Genomic DNA, 5,609 nt, shown 5'->3' with positions numbered 1-5,609 from the left:
TCTTTACGTGAAAAGAGGTAACACCCCTCCCGAATGTCAGACTTTCACAATAGCGCTGTTCTGTCGTTAACAGATATTTTTGTTTTGTGTTTTATATGCGCCAAGATTTTATTCCTGCACAAACACGGAGCCGAACTACTGAAGCAATATGGTTTTTTGTTAATTATTTTTCTACACCACATTCTCTTAATCTATACTCACTGCACAGTCTTTGATCTATATTTTAGACAGTCAGAGTCCGTGTCCAGAATAGATAAAGCTATCACAAACTTGACACTCTTGTCTCATAAAACCTGGCAACTTTGTTCATAAATTATTTCATGCCAGGGAGAACTGTGGCCGTGAGGGTTTTGGAGGAGACCTTTAGCTGAGCAGACACTGCTTTACACCTATAATATAAATTAAGTGTGGGCAGGGGAGGGGAAGGGATGGACACCTGAACCTTATCCACAAAGCAGTAGCTGCAGCCTGACTTTACCAGCTCATGATTTATTAGCGCCGGATAGAGCAAGGCTAAGACCTGAATGGTAAAGTCCTTCTCCGGTGACCTTATGGGCATTTTTTAAACAAACAAACGGTTAGTTTCTAGGCGAAATAGCATCAGGAAATCTGACCTGACAATTTCTGAAGATTATCTTGCATTGCATTCCTTCTCTTTACAGAGAAGCTCCGATATTTAAATAAGGTAATGAGGTTGGCAGCAAGGGATCTGTGAGGATTATATTTCGATTTCTGCTGAATATGTCTCTGCCATTATGTGTTCATTAAAAAAAAGAAAAAAGTAGGTTGAAAGGATAATTACTTTTTATTTCATCTTGGGATGCTTCGCACTAATATGGCTCTACAACTAAAGCTATCAGGGAACGCAAGAGTCACACGAAGCAATGCATATGGAGCACAAGCTCCAGACAGTATTCCAGAAAAGTTGTCTGATGGCTCCTGCACTGAATGGAAGCTGTTCAGTGATGCATACTCTAAAAAAATGTAACTCCAGTTTTCTTCCATGTTGTACCCAGATGTCAAGACCATGGAGAGAACGCACAACTGAGATTTACAGCATCGGTCTGACTTTCTGATGAATCAAATTAATCAGCTTAAACAGAATTATCGTTTGGCTTCTTTAGGCTTTCTGCATTTAATTTCAACAAATGCAACCAATGATAAGAAAATAAAAAGGCTAAGTTTGCAAACTTTGTAATACTCTGTAAAATAGTATTACCTCATTTAGAGAAATATTTCTTTTTTTTATTCAGTGTAAGACAATAATGCACACTGAACATGGAAGACAGTTTAACAGTTTGGCCAGATCACTTTATGTTTGTTGTCCCAAACTGGATATCCCTGTTGCATTAATCAAAAAGTCTTTTTTTAATTGGTTAATTTCTGTGTTTTCTTTTCAACACAGCTGAAGAGTATGGAATTAGCATGACCCACAGTAAGCAACAAATTCTACCTTAGTGGGATGAAATAAAATGTTAATATTTTTCATAAAATAACAATATTACTTTGCTAACTGGCTAAAGACTTTTATTCCAGATTAATCTAATCTGAATCTTTCACCTAAATAAGCAGCGAAACTTGGAAAGCAGTGAAAATTCTCTGCCATGGGACCCGAAACAGAAAAGATGTGAAAGCTTCCCTGTGCTGACAGGCATGCACAGATGTTCTACTGAGATACTGGCAACAGAACCGAGCTCCCAAAACACACAGGCAAAAATATGTTGCATCTGTTACAGTAACAAATTTTATGTAACTTTCTATCCGACATTGTCAGTAAAAGCTAGAGTAATCAACACAAACATGTGTAATTGTCACATGGATCAGTCTCTATATAGGTTTAATGGAAAAAAACAAAACAAAAAAAAAACAAAGGAAAAGACACGTTAAAACACACGTGTTACAGCAGATATAATGATCCAGTTCTGAACTTTAACATACAGCTTTCTTTATACAGCCGGTTGTTCAGCAGGTCATCATGCTACTTGAGAATCCGCTGAGCCTGAACTTTACCTGGCACCCATAAAATAGTGAGACCTTGAGCAATACAACAACCCACTCCAGCTTCCAATAGAATTTTAGTTTGAATTTTTATATATTATGTTTTAGAAAGAGCTACCTCACAACATCAGCCACCATTAAGCTATTAATAGTAAATTAAAAATTCCAGCTAGTACTTCTCATAGCTATCTTGTAGGGTAAAAGGCTAAGCATTGTGTGAGCCAAACAGTGCTCTGTCTGTAAGCTATAAATTCCAACTATAAGTTTTAAAGCAAGCGTAATTCTCAGAACAGAAGTGATTGGAAATAACACCAAATTTAAAAAACAAACCAAATAAAATGTCAGTCTTACTGTTTTTAACTAACTTCTTCTTTCCTCTGTTTTTTTTTTTTAAATCACTGTAAATATTTACATTCCTGCACTATCTCATAGTATAAGGCCTTTACCAGATAGCTGTGGCACTTTGATTTTAACTGTGTTATTTTTTTTTTTAATTTATTGTACACTGTAATATTCTTACTTTTTATCATGTATCACAAACATTTCTTGTGGAATCAATAAAGCATCAAAAACATAAATTATAATTAGCCATCTATCCATTTTCTACCACTTATCTAGATTCAGGTTGTGGAAGAGCGGTCTAAACAGAGAACCCCAGACTTCCCTCACCCCTGCCACCTCTTCTAGCTCATCCAGGGATTCAACAACTTTATGCTTAAGCCAGCCGAGGGATAGAATCTCTCCAACGAGTCCTTGGTCTGCACCCGGTCCTCCTTCAGGTAGGAAATGCCAGAACCACCTTAACTGGCTCCTTTCGATGTGGAGCAGTAGCGGTTCTACTCCACGTCCCTCTCAACTGACCAAGCTCCTCACCCTATCTCTAAGGGAGAGGCCAGCCACTCTTCAAAGGAAATTAATATCTGCAACTTGTATCCACAACATTGTTCTTTCAGTCACTACTGACATTTGTGACCATAAGTCAGAGTATGAACATAGACAGGCCAGTAAATTGCCAAATTTGCTTTTATGTTCAGCTCTCTAATTACCACAACAGATTTAACCTAATACTTCTGTCATGCCCATTAGATACTTAAACTCCCCCACTAAGGGCATCAATTTGTCCCAAACTTGTAGTGGGTACTCCACCCTTTTCCAGTTGAGATGCATTGTCTTGGACTTGGAGATGTTAAATCTCACTCCTCGAGGTCAACTTATGAAACCAACTGAACCACATCACCTGCAAAAAGCAAAGATAAAATCCCGAGGCCACCAGAGTGGAGACCACCTCTGCAGTATCCACTTGGATACGCTTGGATATCTGAAAACTAGACAATACTGAAGCCGGCATGAAAGCAAGAATGCTGTGAGTGAAGCAAATCAGCATCATCACTTTGAATTTAAATTGATGTGTGCTACCGCTGAGTAAACTAACATGAACACCACATAGTGTATTGCTGTAAATTTTTCCACAATACTGCAAACTGACCAGCGTAGCCTGCACTAAATGTCCTGGCATTTTCATGCAACCTTTGAATAACGCAACATTAGCGTAGCAAGATGTTTCACAAAAACATAATTCAGCAAAACATCAAACAAAGATCCCATAGTTCATTGTAAAACTGTAAAATTAGTTAATACGTGACATGTAAGACTTCCAGTTTATCATGTCACTTGTGGAGCATCTCTCACCTTCCTCTCCTGGCTAGCTTCCATACTTTCTCTCAGTGTTGCACGATCATCTTTTATTTTTTTCTGTCCCTGGGAAACACAGCTCACAGACAAATTTTGTGACAAACTCTGCAAAAACTGTTTATATGTCTGCTGATATTTGTTGCACTGTTTAAAAAGCTGCATTTGAAATTACCTGCCACTTAAAAACAACCCCAAAATGCTACCCCGTACATGCTCGCTCTGCTTCTGTAGTGCTAGCTGGATGCTGAAGTACCACGAACGCCACTTTGACATCTGCACTGTGAAGATGTCGCAGGCATGAGAAGGAAAAAAGGATGTGGTGAAGGTGTAAGCAGCTGTGGGATGTCATTATTTTCTTATTACTGAGCAAGTATCTCCATGCTGTCACTGGAAGCAATGCTAGGCTGTAACACAGGAAAAATGAACTCATCTGACAGTACCTGCCTATCAGATATAAATGCCCATCAGATGAAGGGGGTGTGGAACCCCATTGGTTTGCATATTGAGTCATGAGCTTATTTGTGAATTTAAAATCCCTGAATAGTTGTTTCCCAAGTTAAGCTAATTGATCCAACAATAGCACCATATTTATAAGACATTAATGGTGCCAGACTGTAACCCTTCTAAATGCGAGATCACTAACGGGACATTAATTTAGCTGAAGGCCTGGAAATCTTGTTTTTTTTTCCCAAGACATTTTAGTTTGACCTCTTCAAGATTATTATTTTCCAGTCCTCCAACTCCAAAGCCAAGCTCCGGCATGCAGAGTTTTAAATGAGCGACAAAAAGCTCTCCAGAAGCCTTAACTCTCTCCCGTCAAGTTACATGCAATAATATCAAGACAAGAGGTGGCCTTTTTAAAATCTGTGTTGAGCGCGTGGGGAGGAAAATGCAGGAAATTTGTCTGTGTCATGTCCTCCTTTTTTCCTCACGACGTGGATGTTTGCTCATCGGGAGAGAAACAATCAGCAATCTCGGAAGCTTCCACAGGCCCCATTAAAAAATCATGAATCAATTTGAGCTTGTTCGAAATTTCAAACAGAACTATCATTAAAAATTCACTGGGACTTCTCTGTCTGCCACTTGTAAATACATCATTGGTATTGCTGCGGCTGATGAGTGCTGCCTGAGAATGAGCCCGATGAGTATGTGCTTGATCTTTGACTTTGGTGTCAAGGGTAAAGCTGTTGACTTGGATCACACGAGGTCTTCCCCAGAGGTGTTTACTGTTTAGCAACTTTTCATAATACATTCGGCTGTTGCATAGCTATATGTCCTCACATTAATTTCCCTCTGAATTTTACACCACTATAGTTGCAGCCTTTTACCTCAAGCGTTCTTTTATCATTAAAAATCACTCCATGCTTAAATTTTAATGGGAACAACCAGGTGTTAAAAATGGAGTGAGCTCTGTAAGGTGTGAGCAGTTTCTTACCTGCAAACTCCCTCTCTTGTTCTCTGTTTCTCGTACATGCGCATACAGACACACACACACACACACACACACACACACACAAACACACCTTGCTTTTCCCTGGTTTCCATGGAAACCTGTGGTGAAGGAACAGAGAATTCAAGGACAGGTATGTGTGCAACTGAGTGTTCCTTGGATCGTCCACTGTGCTCCCATTATCCTCCTCCAACACAGATTCTTATTCTTTGACACTAACAGGGTGTCACGCAATCACAAGCATTTTGTTTTTCATATAATTTTTTTTAATAAAACTTGAAGTATATGAGACAAAACATGGCACATGACGGCATTTGCCTGTTTGTCGGCTGCGGATTACATCTGCAGAGCATGCTGTGTTTGTACGTTTGCTTGTGTGTGTGAGAGCGCGTGTGCACCACGTGTTTGGCTGCCTCGCATACCAGAACAACAGACACAAACACAGACATACTTCAATATGGTCCCTGAT

This window comes from Haplochromis burtoni, unplaced genomic scaffold (assembly GCF_018398535.1).
Source record: "Haplochromis burtoni strain Fernald_Lab_line unplaced genomic scaffold, NCSU_Asbu1 Contig_10, whole genome shotgun sequence".
NCBI lineage: Eukaryota > Metazoa > Chordata > Actinopteri > Cichliformes > Cichlidae > Haplochromis > Haplochromis burtoni.
This window is presented reverse-complemented; position numbering follows the sequence as displayed.